Source organism: Aulonocara sp. 'chitande type north' Nkhata Bay, linkage group LG9, assembly GCF_057382095.1.
Source record: "Aulonocara sp. 'chitande type north' Nkhata Bay isolate Kocher_YH1m ecotype deep benthic linkage group LG9, A_spYH_male_GT1.1, whole genome shotgun sequence".
Taxonomy (NCBI): Eukaryota; Metazoa; Chordata; class Actinopteri; order Cichliformes; family Cichlidae; genus Aulonocara; species Aulonocara sp. 'chitande type north' Nkhata Bay.
This window is the reverse complement of record NC_141352.1, coordinates 31,211,155-31,228,951: the sequence shown is the minus strand read 5'-3', so window position 1 is coordinate 31,228,951 and position 17,797 is coordinate 31,211,155. Positions and strand designations below refer to the sequence as shown.

The 17,797-nt window shown below is 45.4% G+C and overlaps 1 protein-coding gene and 9 non-coding genes across 10 annotated transcripts in view; all 10 read right to left on the bottom strand.

Annotated features, from left to right (window-relative positions):
- The window catches only part of LOC147322456 (myelin-associated glycoprotein-like), a 164,845-nt gene that overhangs the window by 17,727 nt on the left and 129,321 nt on the right, over window positions 1–17,797 (bottom strand). The window lies entirely within an intron of this gene.
- On the bottom strand, window positions 915–996 carry trnas-aga (transfer RNA serine (anticodon AGA)). The gene has a single exon. It is a non-coding gene; the product is annotated as a tRNA-Ser (tRNA).
- On the bottom strand, window positions 1,572–1,643 carry trnag-ucc (transfer RNA glycine (anticodon UCC)). Its single transcript has one exon. It is a non-coding gene; the product is annotated as a tRNA-Gly (tRNA).
- On the bottom strand, window positions 5,866–5,947 carry trnas-aga (transfer RNA serine (anticodon AGA)). Its single transcript has one exon. It is a non-coding gene; the product is annotated as a tRNA-Ser (tRNA).
- trnag-ucc (transfer RNA glycine (anticodon UCC)) lies at window positions 6,524–6,595 on the bottom strand. The gene has a single exon. It is a non-coding gene; the product is annotated as a tRNA-Gly (tRNA).
- On the bottom strand, window positions 7,950–8,031 carry trnas-aga (transfer RNA serine (anticodon AGA)). Its single transcript has one exon. It is a non-coding gene; the product is annotated as a tRNA-Ser (tRNA).
- On the bottom strand, window positions 8,607–8,678 carry trnag-ucc (transfer RNA glycine (anticodon UCC)). Its single transcript has one exon. It is a non-coding gene; the product is annotated as a tRNA-Gly (tRNA).
- trnas-aga (transfer RNA serine (anticodon AGA)) lies at window positions 10,033–10,114 on the bottom strand. Its single transcript has one exon. It is a non-coding gene; the product is annotated as a tRNA-Ser (tRNA).
- trnag-ucc (transfer RNA glycine (anticodon UCC)) lies at window positions 10,691–10,762 on the bottom strand. The gene has a single exon. It is a non-coding gene; the product is annotated as a tRNA-Gly (tRNA).
- trnas-aga (transfer RNA serine (anticodon AGA)) lies at window positions 12,116–12,197 on the bottom strand. The gene has a single exon. It is a non-coding gene; the product is annotated as a tRNA-Ser (tRNA).

Here is a 17,797-nt window from a genome sequence, read left to right as displayed (position 1 = left end):
AAAAGTGATGGCTCTGCCTTCCATTGCACTTTAAAATCCCCTCGGAAGCCAGCAGTCTGAGAGCAAAGCACTCTGTTGGGATGATATGGCACTGTGAGATCTTGTAGACAAAATTGGTGGTGATTATTCAAGACCTTGTGTGTGAGGGCAAGTATTTGGATTTTTATTTGGGATTTAATTGAGAGCCAATGAAGAGAGAAGTCCATATGGGGGAAATATACTCTCTCCTTCCAGTCCCTGACTGTGCTCTGGATGCAGCGTTTTGGAAAACAGTGTAAAGGCTTTTCAGGAAGCTTTTAGGACACTGTGAAAATACTGAATTTGAATAGTGGAGGCTAGAAGTAGTGAATGTATCCTTCCTCTCTATCGTTAGATGGAGAGAGTGTACAAAGGCCGGCATAGTGGGTCTGTGGCCACTCTTGCTTGCGCTTTTGCGTGTCTGTCAGCCAGCTGTGGAGAAGAGCAAAGTTTTTACATGCAAAGAGCTGTAGTGAAAAGCAGTGTTCCAAACAATGAAATGTGTCCACTCCTTGTGCTTTTCATGCAGTAATGTTCGATGTTTGAAGCTATTTCTGCTGTTGTCCCATTCCCGGTGAAATCCGCTGTGCCTCCAATCCCGATCCCAGTCCTCTTGCAAAGCAATGAGCATTTGTCAGACGCATGAGTCATTGGCGGTACTCAGACTGGATCCTGGACAACTACACGGTGGCACGTCTGGGGTGGCTAAGAGACCAATTGAAGGATGCCATGTTTACTGAATATGTGCCTAATTTTGTCAGGACATAGCTGGGTCCATTGCTTCTGCGTGCTCTATTTTCACAAGCAAAGACCTGGCTCTTTCTCCTGGCACCTTCTCAGGTGATCTCCATGCCTTCTTCTCAAATCAACGTCTGGACTGCCGCAAAACAATTGACCGTTGTCGACAGGATTCGAACCTGTGCGGGGAGACCCCAATGGATTTCTAGTCCATCGCCTTGACCGCTCGGCCACAACAACCGCTTTGGGCTGTGGAACTACATACTTGAAAGACATACGTCTTCCAAGTCCTACGCCACACATCTTTCAAGTAGGATGTGCACAACAACGGCCACGCTGGATTGTAAATGCGGTAGCTGCATGACTTTGGTGCGAAAGCTTGTGGTTTTGCAGTTCCGTGAGATTGGTGCAGCACAGCTGCGGTTGAAGCTAGCTGGCTGACATTAGCTTGCTTGTTTGCATGAACAGTAACACACACAGCTGATGATTTTGCCACCGCAAAGAGCTGATCAGTACATGGTTAGTAAAATATTATCTTCATTCCAAACATTCAGCACAATATTTAAAGTGGGACTGGGTGTCTTTATGAAGAAGTAGCGTGTCCAATCCCAGCTTCATGTAAGAAGGTATAGGTATGAAGTGATGAGAACTCAAAGCCTGTATGAACAGTGTATTTCCACAGCAAACGGTAGCAGTGAGGCCGATGAAGAATGCACCTGGCCTGACATTGTAAGCATTTGCAGAAAGAGGGGAGAACGTTTTTAGTGTAAGATAGTACGGAGCCCACATGCTTGAACAGCACTGCGAGTGGCAACTGCGATGGCCGGGAATCGAACCCGGGTCAACTGCTTGGAAGGCAGCTATGCTTGCCACTATACCACCATCGCTGTGAAAGACTACAACATCACTGATTCATTGTCCGGCTTATACAGATTTTCAGGACAATTAACAAGGTGGGCATTGTGATTACTCGCTTGTCAGGTTCTAAACTGGTCAAAAGGTAGATCACTAAAAAGACTAGTGCTTTCATTCAACTGCACATTTAATCTCATCAGCAAAGCTTCTTTGCTACTCAAGTGTGGCCTCTCACGCATTTAAACTCTTGCGTGACTTTTAGCACCTTGAGAGTCGCAATGGTCACGCGAGTTCGTCAGGTCACAGCAGACAAGGCGAGAATAGGTGTGAATCTGTCTTGGGACGAATCTGGGACGAGGACGTCTTTGGCTCCTCTTTCAAGTTATTGGACTTTGGCAAAGAGGTTTTACGCTTAATTAAAAAATGAGAGCAAGTGTCTGTGTCCCGAATACAAAGTGGGAGCTGGTTCCACGGAGAGGGGCCTGAAAAGTGATGGCTCTGCCTTCCATTGCACTTTAAAATCCCCTCGGAAGCCAGCAGTCTGAGAGCAAAGCACTCTGTTGGGATGATATGGCACTGTGAGATCTTGTAGACAAAAGTTGGTGGTGATTATTCAAGACCTTGTGTGTGAGGGCAAGAATTTGGATTTTTATTTGGGATTTAATCGGGAGCCAATGAAGAGAGAAGTCCATATGGGGGAAATCTACTCTGTCCTTCCAGTCCCTGACTGTGCTCTGGATGCAGTGTTTTGTAAAACAGTGTAAAGGCTTTTCAGGAAGCTTTTAGGACACTGTGAAAATACTGAATTTGAATAGTGGAGGCTAGAAGTAGTGAATGTATCCTTCCTCTCTATCTTTAGATGGAGAGAGTGTACAAAGGCCGGCATAGTGGGTCTGTGGCCACTCTTGCTTGCGCTTTTGCGTGTCCGTCAGCCAGCTGTGGAGAAGAGCAAAGTTTTTACATGCAAAGAGCTGTAGTGAAAAGCAGTGTGTTGTGGCACGTGAGAGTGCATCGACTATGAACATGTCTCTGCCGGGGGTGTATGTGACGGTGAGATCATATCTCTGTAGTTGCAGCAGCATTCCTTGTAGCCTCGCTGGTGCCTTGCATAGCGGTTTGCGCACTATCGCCTCCAGGGGTTTATGATCAGATTGCACTGTCACTGGTCTTCCATAGACATACTGGTGGAATCGTTTAGCGGCAAACACAATGGCTAGTAACTCTTTTTCTATTTGTGCATACCTTTTTTCTGTGTCTGTGAGTGCTCGTGACGTGTAACACACAGGTTGTCCGTCTTGTAATAGGCATGCGCCCAGCCCATCTTTTGAAGAATCGGCCTGCAGTGTTAGTGGTTTCTTGTGGTCATAAAATCTCAACACTGGAGCTTGTGTGAGCGTCGACTTGAGCGTCTGTAACGCTACTGTGTGATGTGGCTGCCACTGCCACACTGTGTCCTTCTTGAGTAGCTGTCTCAAAGGTGCTGTGAGCGATGCTTCATTTTGGATGTACTGTGCCAAAAACTTCGTCATTCCCAGCAGACGCTGAAGGCTTTGTTTGTCTTCTGGAGTCGGCATGTCGACAATAGCTTTGATCTTTGAAACATCTGCTTTCTGCCCTGCTGCTGTGATGATATGGCCCATGTATTTCACTGTGTCAACTTTGAACTGAATTTTGTCCTTGTTAAACTTCACGTTAGCTGCTCTTGCTTTCTCCATGACCTTCTGCAGGATTTCATCGTGTTCGTGCTCTGATGTAGCTGCAATTATCATATCATCTGCAATGATAAATACACCAGGAATGTTGCCGAAAGTCTCACAATTCTTTTGTTGAAAGACCTCGCTGGCTGATTTGATCCCGAATGGGAGTCGGAGGAAGCGATATCGGCCCCAAGGTGTATTGAAGGTACAGAGCTTTGATGACGGCTCGTCCAGCTTGATCTGCCAGTATCCATCTTTTTCATCCAATATGGTGAAGATGGATTTTCCTGCTAGCTTGCTGCGAACGTCCTCGTGTGTGGGAATGGAGTAGTGCTGGCGTTTAACTGCTTGGTTCAGATCACAAGGGTCCAAGCACACCCTTAGTGTTCCGTTCTTCTTCTGTGTGGCGACAAGACTGTTGACCCAATCTGTAGGCTCATTGACAGGCATTATGACATCTCTGTTTTGTAAGTCCTGTAGCGTCTTCTTCAGCGCATCCATTATGGAGAGTGGCACGTTCCTGCATGCGTGAATCACAGGTGTTGCATTTGGGTCAATATGTATGTGGTGAAGTCCAGGGAACTCACCTAAGCCTGTGAACACATCAGCGTACATCTCCACAAGTTCTTCCGAGGTAGAAGGTGGTTTAGCTGATTTCGGTACAGAGGATGTCATGGCAAGGGTCTCAACTCGTTGCACCAGATGGAGCTCTTCACAAGCTTGTCCACCTAGGATCGGTTTATCTGCATGGCTTGATACAAGAAAGTCAAACACAGCCTTGTGCTTCCGTGCTTCACACTCAAGAGACACCACACCATCTGCACGTATGTGGGCTCCACCAAAAGCTATGAGTACAGTCTTTGTGGGCTGTAACCGAGGCATATCTGGTAACTCGTCATAAACTGATCTGGGGAGCACATTTGCGTCCGCACCTGTGTCTAGCTTGAAGGTGAGTGGTACGTCTCGGATTGTCACACTTTCATGCCATTTGCCAGTCTTGTGCTTGTCGCTGGATACCATGCCGATGTATAGTGAATCGCCATCAGTTTCAATGTTGTTAATAGTTTTTGTTTTCTTGAAGTGTCTACTCTTCTCTGCGCTAGCTCTGCACACTTTTGAGAAGTGGTTATTTTTCCCACACTTGTGACATGTTGCCCCATAGGCTGGACACTGTCGGAATGCGTGTTTGTTGCCGCATTTGTGACAAACTGTTTGTTTGTCGTTGCTCAGTTTGTTTTTACTGTGTCCTGATTTAATGTATCCTGGCATTTTTCTTAATGCGTCCACTGACGTGTCTTGGGCTGCAGTTATTGACTGCATGGCCTGAATCTGTGACTTGGCCACTTCTGCTGATCTGCATATTTCTATCGTCTTGCGCAGTGTGAGGTCGTTGTCACGAAGCAATCTCTCTTTTAGTCTTGCGTCACTTATGCTGAACACCAATTTATCCCTGATCATGTCGTCCTCATTGATCCCAAATTCACAACTTTTACTTCTCTGACGGAGTTCCGTGACATATCTGTCCACTGTTATATCTGCCGACATTGGGTATGACCAGAACTTGTGGCGTTCAAAAACAACGTTCTTTCGTGGACTACAGTATTCCTTAAACGTTTTCAAAATGTCCGCCATTGTCAGTGCGTCTCCGGTCGGGGTCACTGTGAGCGTGTTGTACACTTCAAGCGCTTCTTCGCCGATAGTGTGGAGAAGAATGGCTATTTTAACCTTTTCATCCTTCTCCAACGCACCCGTAGCAGTCATATACAGTCCGAATCTTTGTTCCCATCTGCGCCAGGTCTCAGATAAATTGCCTGTGAGCAGTAGCGGTGATGGTGGCTTGAATTGCTCCATGCCGTTAGCAATGGCTACTGTTAGCTAATCTACGGCTAGCTTACTCACGTCGCGGTCCCTGTTCACACGGTCTTGCCGACTTCTGACACCATGTTGTAACTTTATGCAGTGTTGCTCCAACTGCCCGTGTAGCGTGGGTTGTGGTCAACAATAACTTTAGACCAAGCACAGAGGACTGAGACGAGGCTATGGTGGAGGTCCAGACTTTTACTCCATAAGCTCAGAACACATACAATAACACAGTACCACCTACTGGTGGGAGGTAGTAATAGCTGCTCCTTATTACAATATACCACACAGTGTTCGAAACAATGAAATGTTTCCACTCCTTGTGCTTTTCATGCAGTAATGTTTGAAGCTATTTCTGCTGTTGTCCCATTCCCGGTGAAATCCGCTGTGCCTCCAATCCCGATCCCAGTCCTCTTGCAAAGCAATCAGCATTTGTCAGACGCATGAGTCATTGGCGGTACTCAGACTGGATCCTGGACGACTACACGGGGGAACGTGTGGGGTGGCTAAGAGACCAATTGAAGGATGCCATGTTTACTGAATATGTGCCTAATTTTGTAAGGACATAGCTGGGTCCATTGCTTCTGCGTGCTCTATTTTCACAAGCAAAGGCCTGGCTCTTTCTCCTGGCACCTTCTCAGGTGATCTCCATGCCTTCTTCTCAAATCAACGTCAGGACTGCCGCAAAAAAGCTGACCGTTGTCGACAGGATTCGAACCTGTGCGGGGAGACCCCAATGGATTTCTAGTCCATCGCCTTAACCGCTCGGCCACAACAACCACATTGGGCTGTAGAACTACATACTTGAAAGACATACGTCCTACAAAGTCCTACTCCACACATCTTTCAAGTAGGATGTGCACAACAACGGCCACGCTGGATTGTAAATGCGGTAGCTGCATGACTTTGGTGCGAAAGCTTGTGGTTTTGCAGTTCCGTGAGATTGGTGCAGCACAGCTGCGGTTGAAGCTAGCTGGCTGACATTAGCTTGCTTGTTTGCATGAACAGTAACACACACAGCTGATGATTTTGCCACCGCAAAGAGCTGATCAGTACATGGTTAGTAAAATGTTATCTTCATTCCAAACATTCAGCACAATATTTAAAGTGGGACTGGGTGTCTTTATGAAGAAGTAGCGTGTCCAATCCCAGTTTCATGTAAGAAGGTATAGGTATGAAGTGATGAGAACTCAAAGCCTGTTTGAACAGTGTCTTTACACAGCAAACGGTAGCAGCGAGGCCGATGAAGAATGCACCTGGCCTGACATTGTAAGCATTTGCAGAAAGAGCGGAGAACGTTTTTAGTGTAAAATAGTACGCAGCCAAAATGCTTGAAAAGCACTACGAGTGGCAACTGCGATGGCCGGGAATTGAACCCGGGTCAACTGCTTGGAAGGCAGCTATGCTTGCCACTATACCACCATCGCTGTGAAAGACTGCAACATCACTGATTCATTGTCCGGCTTATACAGATTTTCAGGACAATTAACAAGGTGGGCATTGTGATTACTCGCTTGTCAGGTTCTAAACTGGTCAAAAGGTAGATCACTAAAAAGACTAGTGCTTTCATGCAACTGCACATTTAATCTCATCAGCAAAGCTTCTTTGCTACTCAAGTGTGGCCTCTCACGCATTTAAACTCTTGCGTGATTTTTAGCACCTTGAGAGTTGCAATGGTCACGCGAGTTCTTCAGGTCACAGCAGACAAGGTGAGAATAGGTGTGAATCTGTCTTGGGACGAATCTGGGACGAGGACGTCTTTGGCTCCTCTTTCAAGTTATTGGACTTTGGCAAAAAGGTTTTACGCTTAATTCAAAAATGAGAGCAAGTGTCTGTGTCCCGAATACAAAGTGGGAGCTGGTTCCACAGAGAGGGGCCTGAAAAGTGATGGCTCTGCCTTCCATTGCACTTTAAAATCCCCTCGGAAGCCAGCAGTCTGAGAGCAAAGCACTCTGTTGGGATGATATGGCACTGTGAGATCTTGTAGACAAAATTGGTGGTGATTATTCAAGACCTTGTGTGTGAGGGCAAGTATTTGGATTTTTATTTGGGATTTAATTGGGAGCCAATGAAGAGAGAAGTCCATATGGGGGAAATCTACTCTGTCCTTCCAGTCCCTGACTGTGCTCTGGATGCAGCGTTTTGTAAAACAGTGTAAAGGCTTTTCAGGAAGCTTTTAGGACACTGTGAAAATACTGAATTTGAATAGTGGAGGCTAGAAGTAGTGAATGTATCCTTCCTCTCTATCATTAGATGGAGAGAGTGTACAAAGGCCGGCATAGTGGGTCTGTGGCCACTCTTGCTTGCGCTTTTGCGTGTCTGTCAGCCAGCTGTGGAGAAGAGCAAAGTTTTTACATGCAAAGAGCTGTAGTGAAAAGCAGTGTTCCAAACAATGAAATGTGTCCACTCCTTGTGCTTTTCATGCAGTAATGTTTGAAGCTATTTCTGCTGTTGTCCCATTCCCGGTGAAATCCGCTGTGCCTCCAATCCCGATCCTCTTGCAAAGCAATCAGCATTTGTCAGACGCATGAGTCATTGGCGGTACTCAGACTGGATCCTGGACGACTACACGGGGGAACGTGTGGGGTGGCTAAGAGACCAATTGAAGGTTGCCATGTTTACTGAATATGTGCCTAATTTTGTCAGGACATAGCTGGGTCCATTGCTTCTGCGTGCTCTATTTTCACAAGCAAAGGCCTGGCTCTTTCTCCTGGCACCTTCTCAGGTGATCTCCATGCCTTCTTCTCAAATCAACGTCTGGACTGGCGCAAAGCAGCTGACCGTTGTCGACAGGATTTGAACCTGTGCGGGGAGACCCCAATGGATTTCTAGTCCATCGCCTTGACCGCTCGGCCACAACAACCACATTGGGCTGTGGAACTACATACTTGAAAGACATACGTCTTCCAAGTCCTACGCCACACATCTTTCAAGTAGGATGTGCACAACAACGGCCACGCTGGATTGTAAATGCGGTAGCTGCATGACTTTGGTGCGAAAGCTTGTGGTTTTGCAGTTCCGTGAGATTGGTGCAGCACAGCTGCGGTTGAAGCTAGCTGGCTGACATTAGCTTGCTTGTTTGCATGAACAGTAACACACACAGCTGATGATTTTGCCACCGCAAAGAGCTGATCAGTACATGGTTAGTAAAATGTTATCTTCATTCCAAACATTGAGCACAATATTTAAAGTGGGACTGGGTGTCTTTATGAAGAAGTAACGTGTCCAATCCCAGTTTCATGTAAGAAGGTATAGGTATGAAGTGATGAGAACTCAAAGCCTGTTTGAACAGTGTCTTTACACAGCAAACGGTAGCAGCGAGGCCGATGAAGAATGCACCTGGCCTGACATTGTAAGCATTTGCAGAAAGAGCGGAGAACGTTTTTAGTGTAAAATAGTACGCAACCCACATGCTTGAACAGCACTGCGAGTGGCAACTGCGATGGCCGGGAATCGAACCCAGGTCAACTGCTTGGAAGGCAGCTATGCTCGCCACTATACCACCATCGCTGTGAAAGACTCCAACATCACTGATTCATTGTCCGGCTTATACAGATTTTCAGGACAATTAACAAGGTGGGCATTGTGATTACTCGCTTGTCAGGTTCTAACCTGGTCAAAAGGTAGATCACTAAAAAGACTAGTGCTTTCATGCAACTGCACATTTAATCTCATCAGCAAAGCTTCTTTGCTACTCAAGTGTGGCCTCTCACGCATTTAAACTCTTGCGTGATTTTTAGCACCTTGAGAGTCGCAATGGTCACGCGAGTTCTTCAGGTCACAGCAGACAAGGTGAGAATAGGTGTGAATCTGTCTTGGGACGAATCTGGGACGAGGACGTCTTTGGCTCCTCTTTCAAGTTATTGGACTTTGGCAAAAAGGTTTTACGCTTAATTCAAAAATGAGAGCAAGTGTCTGTGTCCCGAATACAAAGTGGGAGCTGGTTCCACAGAGAGGGGCCTGAAAAGTGATGGCTCTGCCTTCCATTGCACTTTTAAATCCCCTCGGAAGCCAGCAGTCTGAGAGCAAAGCACTCTGTTGGGATGATATGGCACTGTGAGATCTTGTAGACAAAATTGGTGGTGATTATTCAAGACCTTGTGTGTGAGGGCAAGTATTTGGATTTTTATTTGGGATTTAATTGGGAGCCAATGAAGAGAGAAGTCCATATGGGGGAAATCTACTCTGTCCTTCCAGTCCCTGACTGTGCTCTGGATGCAGCGTTTTGTAAAACAGTGTAAAGGCTTTTCAGGAAGCTTTTAGGACACTGTGAAAATACTGAATTTGAATAGTGGAGGCTAGAAGTAGTGAATGTATCCTTCCTCTCTATCATTAGATGGAGAGAGTGTACAAAGGCCGGCATAGTGGGTATGTGGCCACTCTTGCTTGCGCTTTTGCGTGTCCGTCAGCCAGCTGTGGAGAAGAGCAAAGTTTTTATATGCAAAGAGCTGTAGTGAAAAGCAGTGTTCCAAACAATGAAATGTGTCCACTCCTTGTGCTTTTCATGCAGTAATGTTTGAAGCTATTTCTGCTGTTGTCCCATTCCCGGTGAAATCCGCTGTGCCTCCAATCCCGATCCTCTTGCAAAGCAATCAGCATTTGTCAGACGCATGAGTCATTGGCGGTACTCAGACTGGATCCTGGACGACTACACGGGGGAACGTGTGGGGTGGCTAAGAGACCAATTGAAGGTTGCCATGTTTACTGAATATGTGCCTAATTTTGTCAGGACATAGCTGGGTCCATTGCTTCTGCGTGCTCTATTTTCACAAGCAAAGGCCTGGCTCTTTCTCCTGGCACCTTCTCAGGTGATCTCCATGCCTTCTTCTCAAATCAACGTCTGGACTCCCGCAAAACAGCTGACCGTTGTCGACAGGATTCGAACCTGTGCGGGGAGAACCCAATGGATTTCTAGTCCATCGCCTTGACCGCTCGGCCACAACAACCACATTGGGCTGTGGAACTACATACTTGAAAGACATACGTCCTACAAAGTCCTACTCCACACATCTTTCAAGTAGGATGTGCACAACAACGGCCACGCTGGATTGTAAATGCGGTAGCTGCATGACTTTGGTGCTAAAGCTTGTGGTTTTGCAGTTCCGTGAGATTGGTGCAGCACAGCTGCGGTTGAAGCTAGCTGGCTGACATTAGCTTGCTTGTTTGCATGAACAGTAACACACACAGCTGATGATTTTGCCACCGCAAAGAGCTGATCAGTACATGGTTAGTAAAATGTTATCTTCATTCCAAACATTGAGCACAATATTTAAAGTGGGACTGGGTGTCTTTATGAAGAAGTAGCGTGTCCAATCACAGTTTTATGTAAGAAGGTATAGGTGTGAAGTGATGAGAACTCAAAGCCTGTTTGAACAGTGTCTTTCCACAGCAAACGGTAGCAGCGAGGCCGATGAAGAATGCACCTGGCCTGACATTGTAAGCATTTGCAGAAAAAGCGGAGAACGTTTTTAGTGTAAAAAAGTACGCAACCCAAATGCTTGAACAGCACTGCGAGTGGCAACTGCGATGGCCGGGAATCGAACCCGGGTCAACTGCTTGGAAGGCAGCTATGCTCGCCACTATACCACCATCGCTGTGAAATACTACAACATCACTGATTCATTGTCCAGCTTATACAGATTTTCAGGACAATTAACAAGGTGGGCATTGTGATTACTCGCTTGTCAGGTTCTAAACTGGTCAAAAGGTAGATCACTAAAAAGACTAGTGCTTTCATGCAACTGCACATTTAATCTCATCAGCAAAGCTTCTTTGCTACTCAAGTGTGGCCTCTCACGCATTTAAACTCTTGCGTGATTTTTAGCACCTTGAGAGTCGCAATGGTCACGCGAGTTCTTCAGGTCACAGCAGACAAGGTGAGAATAGGTGTGAATCTGTCTTGGGACGAATCTGGGACGAGGACGTCTTTGGCTCCTCTTTCAAGTTATTGGACTTTGGCAAAAGGTTTTACGCTTAATTCAAAAATGAGAGCAAGTGTCTGTGTCCCGAATACAAAGTGGGAGCTGGTTCCACAGAGAGGGGCCTGAAAAGTGATGGCTCTGCCTTCCATTGCACTTTAAAATCCCCTCGGAAGCCAGCAGTCTGAGAGCAAAGCACTCTGTTGGGATGATATGGCACTGTGAGATCTTGTAGACAAAATTGGTGGTGATTATTCAAGACCTTGTGTGTGAGGGCAAGTATTTGGATTTTTATTTGGGATTTAATTGGGAGCCAATGAAGAGAGAAGTCCATATGGGGGAAATCTACTCTGTCCTTCCAGTCCCTGACTGTGCTCTGGATGCAGCGTTTTGTAAAACAGTGTAAAGGCTTTTCAGGAAGCTTTTAGGACACTGTGAAAATACTGAATTTGAATAGTGGAGGCTAGAAGTAGTGAATGTATCCTTCCTCTCTATCATTAGATGGAGAGAGTGTACAAAGGCCGGCATAGTGGGTCTGTGGCCACTCTTGCTTGCGCTTTTGCGTGTCTGTCAGCCAGCTGTGGAGAAGAGCAAAGTTTTTACATGCAAAGAGCTGTAGTGAAAAGCAGTGTTCCAAACAATGAAATGTGTCCACTCCTTGTGCTTTTCATGCAGTAATGTTTGAAGCTATTTCTGCTGTTGTCCCATTCCCGGTGAAATCCGCTGTGCCTCCAATCCCGATCCTCTTGCAAAGCAATCAGCATTTGTCAGACGCATGAGTCATTGGCGGTACTCAGACTGGATCCTGGACGACTACACGGGGGAACGTGTGGGGTGGCTAAGAGACCAATTGAAGGTTGCCATGTTTACTGAATATGTGCCTAATTTTGTCAGGACATAGCTGGGTCCATTGCTTCTGCGTGCTCTATTTTCACAAGCAAAGGCCTGGCTCTTTCTCCTGGCACCTTCTCAGGTGATCTCCATGCCTTCTTCTCAAATCAACGTCTGGACTGGCGCAAAGCAGCTGACCGTTGTCGACAGGATTCGAACCTGTGCGGGGAGACCCCAATGGATTTCTAGTCCATCGCCTTGACCGCTCGGCCACAACAACCACATTGGGCTGTGGAACTACATACTTGAAAGACATACGTCTTCCAAGTCCTACGCCACACATCTTTCAAGTAGGATGTGCACAACAACGGCCACGCTGGATTGTAAATGCGGTAGCTGCATGACTTTGGTGCGAAAGCTTGTGGTTTTGCAGTTCCGTGAGATTGGTGCAGCACAGCTGCGGTTGAAGCTAGCTGGCTGACATTAGCTTGCTTGTTTGCATGAACAGTAACACACACAGCTGATGATTTTGCCACCGCAAAGAGCTGATCAGTACATGGTTAGTAAAATGTTATCTTCATTCCAAACATTCAGCACAATATTTAAGATCAAATTCTGCTTGCAAATCAAGGCGCTGCTTCAGTAATTCTGGAGAAGGGTTCAGTGTATAACTTTGATCAAGGTTACTAATTGCAGCTATAAGTTCTTTAAGGCTGGCATTAATCTTTTTATTAGCACGGACAGAGTAAGAAATAATTTGACCTCTCAGGTAGCATTTAAGAGTCTCCCATAGCAGAGAATATGAAACAGAATCATCCTGATTGAAGGACAAGAACTCCTCAATAGAGCTTGAAATAAATTCACAAAATTCTTTATCCGCCAGAAGGAGAGAGTTAAATCTCCAAAGTGGAGGGCTACGTTTATGGGTAGAAAGCTGAACATCCAATAGCAGAGGAGAATGATCAGATATTACAATACCAGAATAGTCGGAAGAATTAACACATGAATTAAGAGTTCTGTCGATGAAAAAATAATGTTAGATTATTCTGTTATTATATGTTACCTTATATATGTAATCAAAGTAGTTGAATTAGAATACTGCTGTAGATCACATTATACCCTTTAATATAGAGTGTGTGAGCTGTATGTAGTTTAGTTCTCATTATACTTTTGAGTTAACAGAACATATTCACATATTAGTTCATTAGATAAATGTGCATCACTCTGTATCCTTGATCTGCTGGGAATGTGTTACACTGTTTTCTTGACATGCTTAATTGTTGAATCATGAAGAGAAGGTTGTAAGCAGGAGACTCTGTGTTTAAAGACAGGGGAGATAGATAGACCACATTCCACACCCCCACCTTACAGAAAGCAGAGAAACAACTGCCGAGGTCATAACTTAGGCGCTGTAACAGAGAAAGAATGTGATGTTTTGGCTTTTACGACTAGCTGGGGGCCACTAGAGACTATAAAAAGCTGAGCAACCCGTCACCATTTTGAGACATGTGCCTGACCCTCTGGTAGCATCTCTCCCGTCCGGACGTTGTAATGCTCTGACTGTTGAATTGTATGGAAATAAATGATTGTTGATTGAGCATTTATACACCGAGTATTGTCCTTCCTTCAGCCCAAAGATTCAAAGAATTGGGAGATTTCAACAACTTGGTGCCGTGTGACCCGGATCTTTGGTGTGCTGAGGAGGTGCAGATTTGACCTTTGGTGAGATCGTGAGGCGAGGTGAACAGAGGACCGGTCCAAAAATAAAAAGGTAAGCACAGCCTGTTGTATTATAAATACCAAATGTGCATATTGGGCTTTCCAAATTAATCTGTTCACTGAGTTACACGTATTTTCACAGTAAATTTGTCGGTGTCTGGTTTTTGGCGCAAGATACTAACAACATAAGTTGAGGCTGAATTCCAGTGTGTTAAATAAACTGCTTCTACCAAGATACTAATAACATACTACGTTGGACTAGTTGCAGCCACTTTACCTTCCACATTTAATTTTGTCTAAATACTGGCTTCTGTAGCAATAATACATTAGAATTTCTTCTGAAGACGCGGCCATTAGTTCAGTACATTGAAGTCGAGGTTTGAAGTTTGTTTATGGTGTCGGTTACGTCCTGGCTCTTGCCGGCCATGAAATAGAAGTTGATTTAAGGAAAAGCAGATGCTGGCTCACGGTGCGGTTGAACGCTGGCAACGCGAGAGCGAAACACGTCCGTAGGTTTGGTTTATGATACGGCCGTGTTCCGGTGGTGCGGCCGTGAAGTGCAGTAGTGGTTGGTGCTAGTTTAGTACATTGAATAGAGGTTTGACGGTGGTTTGTGGCGTCAGTCGAGTTTTTTTTTAAGGGCTGCGGTCATAAAACAAAGTAAAATTTTACTTGCCAAGAAGTACATAGAGCAAAACCTGGTTTATGATGTCGGGTATAACTTCGGGGATGCAAGCATCACTTTTATGATGCGACTTTGCCCCGTTGTGGCGGTCATAAGCGCAGAGAAAGGGGTATTTTGGTCTATGGTTGTTGTGCTTCAGAAGAGTCTAACAGTTGAGCTCAGAGGTTTCTGTGCAAACTTCCGCTGATGAGGAACGCTCTCTGTGTGTCTCACTGATGGTGTAACGCGCTGTGTGTGTAAGGCGCGCTCTGGCTGTGTGTGAGGTGCGCGCTGAGTGTGTTTCTGTGTGTGAAGTCTGAACACAGTGACTGTGACGGTTGATGTGTTTGATTAGGAGGACGCTAGAGCAAAGACACATTTTAGGATCAAAGGTTGATGCCTAGTGTACCTGTGGAAATAATTTTGCCCTAGGAGTGGCGACCCTCCTGTTCGTGGACGCGCGGCCAGGACCGGCGGCGTCCGGATGCCGAGGTGGTGACTTGGGGAGGTGAGGGCCCCCGCATAGCTACGGAATAACACTGGGACCGCAGCGTAATCGCGGGTTCACATTTATTCCGGACTAGAACAAGACACATTTTGCGAACAAAGGTTGAGTCTAGATTAGTAAAGAAATAAAAAGGTTAAATTCCTCGTTTCAGTGGTTGAAATTGTTGTGTGCTTGTCCCCTGACGAGTGTGAAATTAAAATAAAGAGGGAATTTGGAGCCACATAGAGATAGACGGGCATAATTGGGTGTATTACTCTGTGGTGTAATAAAAAAAAAAAAAAGAGAGAGATAGTGAGAGGTGTGCAGTGGAGAATTGTGGAGGAGTAGAGAGAGGAATGTGTTGGGAGACTGGCGTGCAGTTTACGCTGTCAAGGTAGGCGTGTTGCCTGCTTATCTGTTTAACATGTGATGAAAATTAAATTAAAATAAATCTCTTAGTGTGTTAATACAGGAAGCTGCGGACCTGGACCAACTGCCCCCACAAGCACAGCGGCCGAAGCAAAATTCTAAGTAATGGGAACCACACCCAGCACGAATCAGCAGCTGTGAAACAGACAGCAGCGAGTAGAGAATTAGAGGAGAAATGAAGGGTTTAAGAGCACATGAAATTGGGTTGAATTTTGGGGCCAACGGACTTGTGGAGGTTGGGAAGGCGTCCGGAGCATCACAACAAAAAGGTGAAACAAAAACACACAAGCAGAGAAATCTGAGAGAAAGGCTCCTTTTAAGGTAACGCCTAGTTTGAGAAAAAGATAAAATTAACCTGCCTGCCTACAAATGCACATACACGCAATGAAGAAACAGCTTACACTCATGAACACGTGAAGATTTTCCAGCAAGGCTAAAGCAGCGAAACTTAACATACATCTGTTGTTAAAGGATAAATACATTACTGACAAATAAACTCTCTGGGTTGCAGGACAACAATTTAACTTCAAAGAAAAAGACACTGGTCTGACCAACCAGTGAAGACATGACAAATTTAGGGGTTAAAAGATTCAAATTGTGACATGTTTTCTGCTGATTGATTGATACAAGTGATTACTGAATGAAAGAAAATTTCCTTTTGGGCTTTTAAACATGATCTTAAGAATTTTAACAGGTGCATGTTGTCCTGTCAACTTGGTGGGTTAGGAGTTGATTATATCGGGAGAGAAAAAACAAAAAAAGGGGGAGAGAAGGCTGACACAGGGCCTGGCCCCGTTGTCTCCCCTCTGAATAACACAGCCAACACAACATCATTTTCCTGTTCGTTTGTTTTTGTTTTGTTTTGTTTTTGTTTTTTCTATACATATTTAATTACAGGCTGCTTTGCCGGCCCTGAAAGCCGAGGCTGACTGGACTCCTGCTCTCCCCCATACGTGACACTGACCAAATGCTGCAACAGCTGGACCCACAACAACGACCTGAGAATGTCAACAGACCTGCAGGAATGTGATCTCATGCAGCCGAGACGGAGAGCACTAAACCTAAGGCCCGTTTCACTACACGGGGGAAAATTCCCAGACTGCGTCAGCTGACAGAGCTCAGCTGTGATGAGACGCCCGCCAAGCCCGAATGAAAAGTAAGGCCGAGCGAAAGAATGCTGACCTTGATAACTTTGCATTCACACTGTGCAGGACAGTGATGGACCAACACGGATGATCGGGCGGCAAAAAGGACGTGACCGAGACAGGAGGAGTAACTGAGGTCAGAAGGCACCTCAGAATGGACAAAAAACACAGAAGAAGATGCAGGTTTTACCTGCGGTGAACATCGACACTGGAGAAAGGACTGCCCCAATTGGGGTCAGAACCAGGACGGACAGAACTTTGAGCAGCAGCAGCAGCAATGGTCGCAAGCGAACTGAAAAGGAGGGGGGCAGGACCCCAGGGCATGCTTCAGGCCGTGGTTTACCCAGAACACCAGAACAGGAAAGTGATGAACAAACACACACACACACACACACACACACACACACACACACACACACACACACACACACACACACACACACACACACACACGTCTCCAAACACACAGATTCAGAATGAAGTGAAATACACACATGAACACGTGCACTCGTTGAGTGAGTGAGAAATGACACACACACACATATACACACACACATACACACACACACACACGCTGATGCAATGAAGAATGCTTTGCTTATGCTGATATGCAAAATGCTGCACACAAACATCCCAATGCATAATTTTTATGAGGAGCCATGGATTACCATTGATTACTTAGAATGTGTTATATGTCACCTAGAAGGCATTTATGTAGAGTTAATAAGGTCTAAAACGGTTTGGTTATGAAAACAATGTCTGTGCGTGATGTCTGTTTATGGCTCAAGGCCTTGACTGAATTCTTTGCTGTGCTTCACACAGCCCTGATGAGGAACAGTGGCACAGAGTGAAGATGATGAATTAATAGTGTAAGTTTAGGTTGGAGTACGGCATTTTCTGTAATTGAGATTTGATTCAAGGAGGAACAAAAGGTGTTACGGCACCTGAGGTTCTCATTCCCACGCAATATTGTCCCGGCAGGAAGCAAAATGTTCCTGTGAATTTCTGGTTGATTGTTTGGTTTTGCTTAGCGCTAGCTTGATTTTATCAGTGAGCTTTGGCTTGTGCTCTTTCTCGTAAGCGAGAGAGGATAGTTTTATGCTTGGACATGTCTGCAACGGGCCCTAGTTTATGTTATTGTTATTAGTGTTTTGTTGGTTACGTCTGTTTTCGTTTTTGTTACAGTGCACTGGAGAAAAAACATCTGAGAGGTGTGATCCACCGGTGGTGATATGGTGATATTTTGTGAGTTCATGATTTAACAATCAGCTCTTTAAACCAGGCCTGAAAGATTGAAATTTAAAGCGCTATGAAATATTCTTACAAAAACAGTTGCAAAGTGTGCTTCTCCATGATTGTAATTGGCTTGGGAGAAATTCACTTATAGGGAACACTGAGAAGTTCTGAGTCTAAAAGGATTGCATCGAGTCAATCCG